We start from the raw sequence: 9,930 nt of genomic DNA, 5'->3' as shown, positions 1-9,930 counted from the left end.
GCCGACAGATGGATGGAGCTTTCAGATGTACGCAGGGCCATAATATGTGTACATGAGAACTATACTGATCTCATCTCAGTCTCCAACAACAAACGAAAACAAACTATTTGTTTTAAATATTTATCATGTTTAATCTTGGACAGTGTGACCACACATGCCAGTTGCCAAATACGTGGCACAGTCTCATTTGCGTAACAACGCACGGCATACTAAGCCGTGTATTACAACTACGATGAGATATTAATTATCTTCTAAACACGTAACGAAGATAACTATCAATACCTTTCGTCCACAGGAAATACATGAAAGTGATTTATGTAGTCAAAAAAGTATCAAGTTGGGAATTACTTCCGAAAAGGGTGGTACCTTTGCAATTTTTTCGTATCATTTTCGCATTCCTCTGTTGAAGATTGTATTTCAATATACAGTTATTATCAATGAGTTATTATTACCATTACCTCTCAATCATTATGACAATATAGAAAATAATCTAAACTTATACAGTAGGCCTACAGTACAACCAATACATGTTTTTGTCATGTTGCAAAAGCGGTTCCTTAATGCTCTTCGTTGTGGAAGTTTTACCATCCAGCAAGGAAACGTATGTCGGAGAAAAATATAAATTAAAAAGAAAAACTTGTATTGAGACGCCTGTTTATATCAATGGGAAAAATGAAACTAAATGACCAATTTCAACAAAAATGTAAAACAATTCATTGTAGTGTATAGAAAGGAGACGGAGGTTAGCTTTTACGTAAAAAATTGCCTAGCCTATGAGTACTTTTCATCATCTAACAGCGGATTTGTATTAATCGGTTGCGGTGCTAACATTCCTGAAACCCAACCTATTTAGCCTAAAACAGTTAAGCATCCATTTTGTCTAACATTTTCAGTCACAGATTCTTCTAAAAATCATTCAAACACCTAAAAAAATCACATTATTTTGTTGATTGATTTAAAAGAAATTAGTGCAGAGTGATGTCGGACTCTGAACAGCACATCAATTAATGTTATTAATTCAGTCATCATTATTATTTTATTTCGGAATATCAAGTCTATAGAAAATAGCATTACGTATAAATAATTAACAATTGTACTCCTAACTAATAATTTTATCTTACTGTTTTACCATATGTTTTATGCATTGCCCTTGTATGACAGACCTGCTTTATTTTTCGTATTTTGTTTGTGTCTTTTTTATGTGGTTTATGTGATTTATATATTTACACAAATACTATTATGTAAAAATCAATCGCAATTCAGTTTTACTCCGCAGATTATGAATAAATGAAATGAAAAAGACGCGCTCTCATCACATGATGGTATTTCACCTGGAAAGCATCTGTTTATTATGTAATACTAGTCCGGTGGCAGGAGGGGGGATATCACCACCCGAAAGGCGACAAATTGCCATCCAACTTTTCTAGACCAGAATTTTCCGTAGATGGAAGGTAATCGATCAGGATAGGAAGCGTTTTTGAGATATAAGGGGTCAAAGTTCAAAATTGACCAATATAAAAACATGCTATATCTCTGGAAATTCTGGACCTAGTGAGATAATTTTGGTGTCAAATTGTTCACAATGTATATGTATATATTAGCTCTAACAGAACTTTCTTTGTAAAATTGACCGGAAACCCCATTTTTAGCAATTTTGACTTTTGACCTCTTTTTGCTATATCTAAGTAACGGCAGGTCGGAGAGAATTAAAAATAGGAGCAAATTGTTCCCAAGATATACATTTATATTCAGTGTAACAGATGATATTGCTTGAAAAATGACCGGAAGTGTGGTTATTAACCTTTGACATAATTGAATAAGGTTATAAAAACATAAATTAATAAATATTTGTCGTAAGGAGCCAATTCTGGTATCAAATTGTTCACAATATATATGTTTATACTTGCCATAATGCAACATTTTTTCAAAAAGTGACTGAAACACTATTGTTCTGTTATTTTAACCTTTGACCTGTTTTTCTCATCTAAATAACGACATGGCATAGAGATTTCTAACGGCAAATTGTTTATAATAGATATTTTTATTCAATCTAATAGATTATACTGCTTGAAAAATACAAGTGTGATTATTGCTTTGAAATCCTGTACATAAGAGCCTATCGGGGAATACTACTACTATACAGTACAATGTCTTTCAGAAACATTTGAGCAATTTCAATCAGGTATCCATGTATCTTCAATAAACGGAATGTACGGTTCATAGAGAATTCAGAAGTTACCCTTGGTTCATTTTGGCAAATCCATATGGGTTCCTTTTAAAAGGATTGAGGGTGCACAGACAGGCTTTTCCCATGGCTTAATATTGGAACCTACAGTTTTAGTTACCTGATATATTTCTTACACAGTAACTTATGTTGCCAAATGCATTGATCCGATACAGGGGCCAAATGTAGAACTGAACATACAGTAGAGAAACACAGAAGGGTCTAAATAGATGACCTGCTGTTGTTTCATTTTAGGCAAAATCCAAATCGGTTCCTTAAGGATCGAGAGTGCACAGGCAGCTTTATTCCATGTGCCTGTCTATATAAACCCACATTGTCACCCCTTATATTTCCATTATGGGGCTTAATGTCCATCCATGGAGGACCGACCTTTGAGGGGTTAATTTTGGCAAATCCATAAGTGTTCCTTAAGGATCGAGAGTGCACAGGCAGCTTTATTCCATGGGCCCCGCCTGTCTATATGAACCCACAGTGTCACCCATTATATTTCCATTATGGGACTTAATGTCCATCCATGGAGGACCGGCCCTTGGGTTAATTTGGGCAAATCCATAAGTGTTCCTTAAGGATCGAGAGTGCACAGGCAGCTTTATTCCATGGGCCGCGCCTGTCTATATGAAATCACAGTGTCACCCCTTATATTTCCATTATGGGGCTTAATGTCCATCCATGGAGGACGACCGGCCCTTGGGTTAATTTGGGCAAATCCATAAAATGTTCCTTATGGATGATCGAGGGTGCACAGGGATATTTATTATATCTCTATGAACCCACATTTTCACCACACATACATTATTTCCAATATAGGGTCTCTTGTAGACCCACATAGAGAACCCCGAAAGGTCCATGAAGGATCGGCCCTTGGGTTCATTTGGGCAAATCCATAAATGTTATTTAAAGATTGAGGGTGAACATTTTAGTTTTATTTCATAGTTCATCTATGAACTATTTACCCCATATTAATTTCTAATACAGGGCCTTGTGTAGCACACCGCATATAGATCCCAAAAGGGTCCTTAGAGGGTTCATTCGGGCAAATCCATATGGGTTATTTTAGAATCTTTTGTGTACCGGAAACTCTTTCCTGTATGGGCCAAACTATCTGTGGCTATATAAAAATTGTGGTCTGTCTGTGTATTGAGTTGTGGATTGAGTTTGGCCACCTGGATCTGCCTATGTCCTATCCTGTGGACATATTGGTATTCTCTGGTTCTGATGAATAGTAGTTTATTTTCCAAAAACGAATATTGTAGCTCTAATAAATGCAACTGTATAGTGGCAAATCATTGAAGGTCAGCGTAACATTTTAACATCATAACATTTAAACCGTCATAATATTAATAATATTAATAATTTTATTATTTATTTTACAGTATTATTTTAATACATTTAAAATAATGCGCACTAGAAAAAATATAAAAATACCATAACTTCACTGATCAAATAACGTTATTACATTTATGAACATCGATCTCATAGTTTGAATAACTTTGCATTATTTAGTATATCACTTGTTCAAATGTTGACCTTTGACCTATGTCAACTTGTGTAATGATAAATGTGCTCTTTTGATTGTGTATGATTGATAGATGTCTTAACAGAATGATAAAACATAAAAACCATCAATATCATAGTTTGGACAACTTTGCATTTATTTGTTAACTAATACGTGTATTAAAATGTTGACTTTTGACCTTATGTCAACTGATGAAATTGACCTTATGTCAACTGATGAAATGATGTATTCGCTCTTTTACATTGCGTATGATTGATTAACAGGATAAGAAAACATCCAATTTTTATTAAATATAAGTTTTTATTTGGTTTTATAGGTACGTTCTTGCAGCCAATGATTTGTGTGTCTGAAGACGGAAGTACTATTTTCTGGATGGGGAAACATCCTGGTAAGAAACATAATCTTTACCAAGGATGGTTCGACATACACGTTTTTGCACCCTTTCCAGAGAGTTAACTTGTTGAAGAGTGAGACCTCCTGACAACAATAGGATCGAATATTCAAGAATGAGACCAATATAACCTAGGTACACAGAAATCAGTTCGTTAAAATCAAAGTTAGCCTCTTTTAGCTTTTTTAACATAAACAATTTCTTATTTACTTTCTTTATCATAAGATCAACATGGCTATGCCATTTAAGATCACAACTTAAAACAACTCCAAAAAGTTGATACTTATGTGGATGTTCATGTCTGGAACGTCATTGCGACAAAAAGTAACATGCATGTCCTGACACTTGGAGGGGTTTAGTTTAAGTTGGTTATTCTCAGCCCAAGTGAATAGGAAATCAAGGTTAGCTTGAAGGAAACTTTGATTTCTCACCAATCTACTTTCTCCAAGTGTCAAGTCATCAACGTACTTCCAGACATGAACATCCCCAACAACAGGATCATCATTAAGGGCGGAATTAAATGCTAAGGAAAATAATCGGGGCAAGAATACATACATACATACATACATACATATGGGTTCATCCTCTTCTACGTCGTAAAACTGGAGTCGAAAACCTATTCAGCACTAAATAGCCTACTAAGGTGTTCGTTAAGAATTTTCTTCGATTGTGTAATGGCTTTAGCTTCCCTGATTTCCATACTTAAAATACGAGAGATTTTAATCCGCGAATCACGATAGTACCGTCTTGTTGGAACAGCAAACAGCATCTTTTTTTGTAATTGATGTATTCGGTCCTCTACAGATATGACCAACGTATCGGATATACTGACTGTATATGCAGTCCCTCAAGGAAGATGTTCCAACAATTTCACATATCCTTTTGTTGGAATATACAAGTCTGTTCCTTGAGGAACACCAGTTATCACTTCCCATTCAGAATAGCAATTTTTATATTTGCACCTTTATTTACGGTTTGAAAGAAACATCGACGACCAACTGCAAGATAGATGGAGATAACCCAACGTTTGATAAGAAGACAGAAAGGAGTAATAATGGAGATTCAATACAATAAAAAGAAGACGAGAAATGGAAGAACTCCAAGTAATTAGGCAGTAAATGTGAAAGAAGGAATGACATAAAAAATCACGACATAATGTACTCGACCATAAGAAGACCTCACTCAAACTTAAACTGCACTTCTTCAATACATATGTGATCAGCATATTCCTATATAACTGTGGACTTTGGACTCTTTCAAAAAAGAAAAGAAAACGAAAAGAACAAATAAAACCCTAAGCCCAGCAAAGTACGACATTTTGGAAGGATATAGGGGTAATGAAAAACATTATAATACAGACGCGAAATGACAAGAGTGTAAAAACATAACATAAGAATCATAGAAAACATGATAAGACAACAATGTAAAAAGATACCAAACTGGAAGGCCCCAGGCCCGGATGGTAGAATTGCGATTAATAATAAGACACCAGTACCAAAAGTGGATGAATAACGGGTTTGTGTCAGAAAGATCACTCAAAGGGAAGTGCAGTGAAAATTACAGCCCCATGTCTTGCTTGCTGCTGATGTGGAAATTATTTAATGGTATTATAGCTGAGAGTATGGGTATCTAGAATGTACTCATTGACAAAATTATCTTAGAAGATTGTGAAAACAAATGTATACAAATCTAGCCGTGGCAAGGCATACGACCTGATTCCGCATTCGTGGATTTTAGAAGAATGTTTAGAGCTGACACAAATATCTAAAAACATTAGGAAATTCATAGAAATTACAAAAATAAATTGATGAACAGAGCTAACATCATGTGGAGATAATCTTGGAAAAGTTAACATCAGACGGGGGATATTTCAAGGTTGTTATTTGTAATTTGCGGGTGAATGACCGAGCAGTTAAGACAGAGGAACCGTAATACGTAGCCATAACATCGGCAAGAGTTCGAGGCTCACTAGCTCCATGGTTCTGGTGGTAGAACAAGTCTTCTCGGACAAGGACTATAAACCGTAGGTCCAGTGTACACATCTGGCCCATTGGTCACATTGTCGGAAATGGTACTCTCGCATATAAAATGATAAATGGCACCTATAGTAGGCCAGAAATGACACTTCCATAGCGTGCTAACAATCGGCAAAATGATCATAGTCTACTTTTTCTGCTGGTAAACACACAAGGTACGTACTTCCGCTACTGTCTACTTTAAACATTTAGAAAAATTGACGTTACTTCAAAGTTATCCTGTTGACCTAGTTTATGTTAAATAATATAGTGAAAGAGCGTGTTTTAAGGTTTTAGGCCTAAATGGTCTGATGAGTAAATTTAATGAAAGTGAAAATGTATTAACGTTACTTGACAATGTCCTTAGATGAGAGTTTACTTAGTCACTCATACATTTTTTTGTTACGTTATGTTATTTCTTATGGACCAAATATTTTGAAATAGAAGAAAACAAAATTGAAATGAAATAAAAATGTACTAACAGATGTCGAAGATTAGTTCCACTGAATGATCCTTCTTCAATAAATGTGATGTTGTTGCCTACAAGCATTCTGCAAATAATCAGCATTAGTTTTAGATTAGATTGTTATATTGCACTGCAAATCTATTCACTGATAAACCATTCCATAATGGCACAAAATTGACGATCGACACGTTTTTTTAATACTTTAAACTACAATTGGTTATTCCTTAATATCATTTATTTTTTAACACAAAAAAATGCACGGGTTGTCCATCTAAAGATAATATATAATAAACTCTCCCTTATTAATTAATAATATTTTCAGGAAGCTTCTGAATAGATTGTCTAAAAATAACTTGTACTTTGTAGGCTTAGTCTACCATATTCCTCCTTCAGTAGTTATAGAGAAGTAGTGAATAAACTTTTTTGGAGCTGGACATAAATAATAATAATATAAACATTAAAGACAATAGACATGCAATTTTTGACGATTTGTAAAAATAATGCATATATAAAACTTTAAATATATTAAACCAGGTCATTTCTTGTCTTATGTGCGTTTTAAGGTTTATTATGATAAAAAGAGAAAAAGTTCTCTCGTAGACGTTTCTAGGCCTAGCTTAATTAGGCTTAGTTTTGTAGGTCTAGATGGATTAATTGTCTTTCCTTTTTTGAAAGAATCCGTTAATACAAATTCATTTTGGGAAGACCTGGTAAAGTTATGTTTCTCATAAGGAGAAGGTTCCTGTACATAATTATTTTCGATGTGGGCTCTTCATACAGTACCAAAGTGTTACAATCAATACCCACCATCCTCATCCCCTCCCGAAATGTTGCACTATGGCAAGTATAAACATATTGCGAACAATTTGATACCAAAATTGGATCCCTACGACAAATATTTATTTGTATTATTAATATATATAGAATAAATTTATTAATTTATGTCAAAGGTCAATAACCACACTTCTGGTCATTTAGAAGTGAATATAAATATATACCTTGGGAACAATTTGCACCTAGTTTTAATTAGATATGGCGAAATAGGTCAAAGGTCAAAATTGCTAAAAACACATTTCTATTAGAGCTAATATAAACATATACATTGTAAACAATTTGACACAAAATTAACTCAATATGTCCAGTAAATCCAGAGAATTATAGCATGTTTGTATGAAGATAGGGGCCATTTTGTTTTTGCTAATTACGAAAATTGCTCAATTCTGACAGCCGTCCAGTGAAAAAATTCTTCATTCTGATGGTATTGAGAATCAAAATCCATAAAAAAACTATAGAAAACATTGCAAGGTTATGGAAAAAAATAGGCATTTAGCTGCTGAACTATAATCAGTACACGTAGGCTGATGTGTATGTTGTAAAAGGATGTAGTAACGGTAAGTTCTTCCTCTAGCTTACAATCAATAAAGATAACAGTCAATCTCATTTGCAGTTTTAAGAAATATTAAAGTATAAGGACACTATCACGTTACTTGTTCTGTAGCTATTTGTAGTTCATACTTACAACGTTTCAAGAGATGACATATTGGTAAAGACACTTTTGGTGATACGCTGAATATTATTTTTGTTGATTATTATAATAATAACTGAAGGTAATCTACGCTCCTCTAATGATGTCAGATTGTTCCAGCTCAAATCTCTAAAAAAAATTTAAATCGTAAAATTATTGATTGGTTGTGGGGTATAGGAGAAAGAAAAAGCCTGGACATTCTCATTCACATTTGACACAATTCACAATTACAATAGAAGATGGGTTTTCGTAAATGTGGATACCAAACTGCGCATTACACCGACCAGAAAACATTCATGAAAAAAATCGCAGTTCTAAGCAATGTTTCATTCTAAATAATTAGAAAAACATTTTAAACGAGGATAAACACTTACATGGTATAATAAACTATATCGTACAACATTGGTACTTCCGTAAGTCGGTTATAAGAAAGCCATCTTTGTAAAACAAAAATAAATCAGATAAAGTAAATCTAACATCATGTATTCAAACTGTAAATTACTACATTAAAGTTTTTATTTACGCTGAAAAGACTAACTTTATTTTGTTTGTCCAACTTTTATTTCCATTCATTTTTTTCATTCTGTGTATAACTTCTTGGAATTTATTATTAACTATTCCACCAAAACATTTAAAATTCAAAATATCAATTATCTTTTAATGGAACATATTACTCATAATTTATCAGAAATTATAAATTCTTTTATAAATCTATTATTAATAGATAATAATAAAAATAATAATCTACTTTTTGGCTCTAAATAGAATAAATGGGATAGCTACAAAATTATTTTTTGTTATATTATATATGCAATACTCACAGCTTATAGATACTGTCCAATGCAACAAACGCATCTTTGTGTATAAAACTAATGTTGTTGCTTTCAAAAGACCTGAAAAATGTGTTTATGAGAATACTACGAACCATTACAATAATGTTGTATGCACTTTTCCTCTTTTTCGAAATCCAGCAGTAGTTTTGATGACTATGGAAAGCTAATTACGCCAAACGTTCCTCAGTAAAAACCATTCAACAACAATGCATTCATCATCAACCCAAACCATTCATGTAAAAAATCAAAGTAAAACTAAATTATTCACCGTCACCGATTTGTTATTATTTCATTCAATTCATTGTAAAACCAATCTTTATTCTTACTTTATGCCCTAAGTAATAATTGGTACCTCTGTAAATGCGGTACCAATTCCGTAGTGCTATAATTTGTGCATGAATATCGACGATAACCAACTTGGGGACGAACAACTTGAAGACTTGGCGATGAACGACTTTGGGACGAAACAGATAGCTTCATGATGATTGGTTTGGTTTTACGATGATTGGTCTGGCGATGATTTATTTGAATTCACGATGATGGGTTTGGTTTCGCGATGAACGTTTTGGCTTCACGACGAATGATTTGGCGATGAATCGTTTGCACTGACGACGACCGATTTGAATTCACGATGAAAGATTTGGTTTGACGATGAATTGTTTCACATAACATTGCATGAATTGACAATGAATGATTTTACTTGACAATGAATTGAATGAAATGATAACAAATGGTGTGGCTAGACGGTGAATGATTTAGGTTTACGAAGTTGATTTTACTTGAATGGTTTGGGTTGATGATGAATGCATTATTATTACGGATTTTTGGCGGACTTGGCTTGCCATAGATGACAAAATAAGTTTACATATTTTATATTTTTCACACATAATTTAGAATTATAGTATTATATAAAACTTACATTTCCATTATGTCACCGCC

The 9,930-nt window shown here is 33.6% G+C and overlaps 1 long non-coding RNA gene across 1 annotated transcript; it reads right to left on the bottom strand.

The window, feature by feature from the left end:
* Window positions 1-490: 490 nt before the first annotated feature.
* LOC144841381 (uncharacterized) lies at window positions 491-8,291 on the bottom strand. Its single transcript, XR_013612022.1, has 3 exons — window positions 8,153-8,291; window positions 6,650-6,718; window positions 491-924 (listed from the first exon to the last, which is right to left on the bottom strand). It is a non-coding gene; the product is annotated as an uncharacterized LOC144841381 (long non-coding RNA).
* Between the last annotated feature and the right edge of the window lie 1,639 nt (window positions 8,292-9,930).

The sequence above is a fragment of the Antedon bifida genome, chromosome 4 (assembly GCF_963402885.1).
Source record: "Antedon bifida chromosome 4, ecAntBifi1.1, whole genome shotgun sequence".
NCBI lineage: Eukaryota > Metazoa > Echinodermata > Crinoidea > Comatulida > Antedonidae > Antedon > Antedon bifida.
Note: the sequence above shows the minus strand (reverse complement) of the source record. Positions and strands in the feature narration are given on the sequence as shown.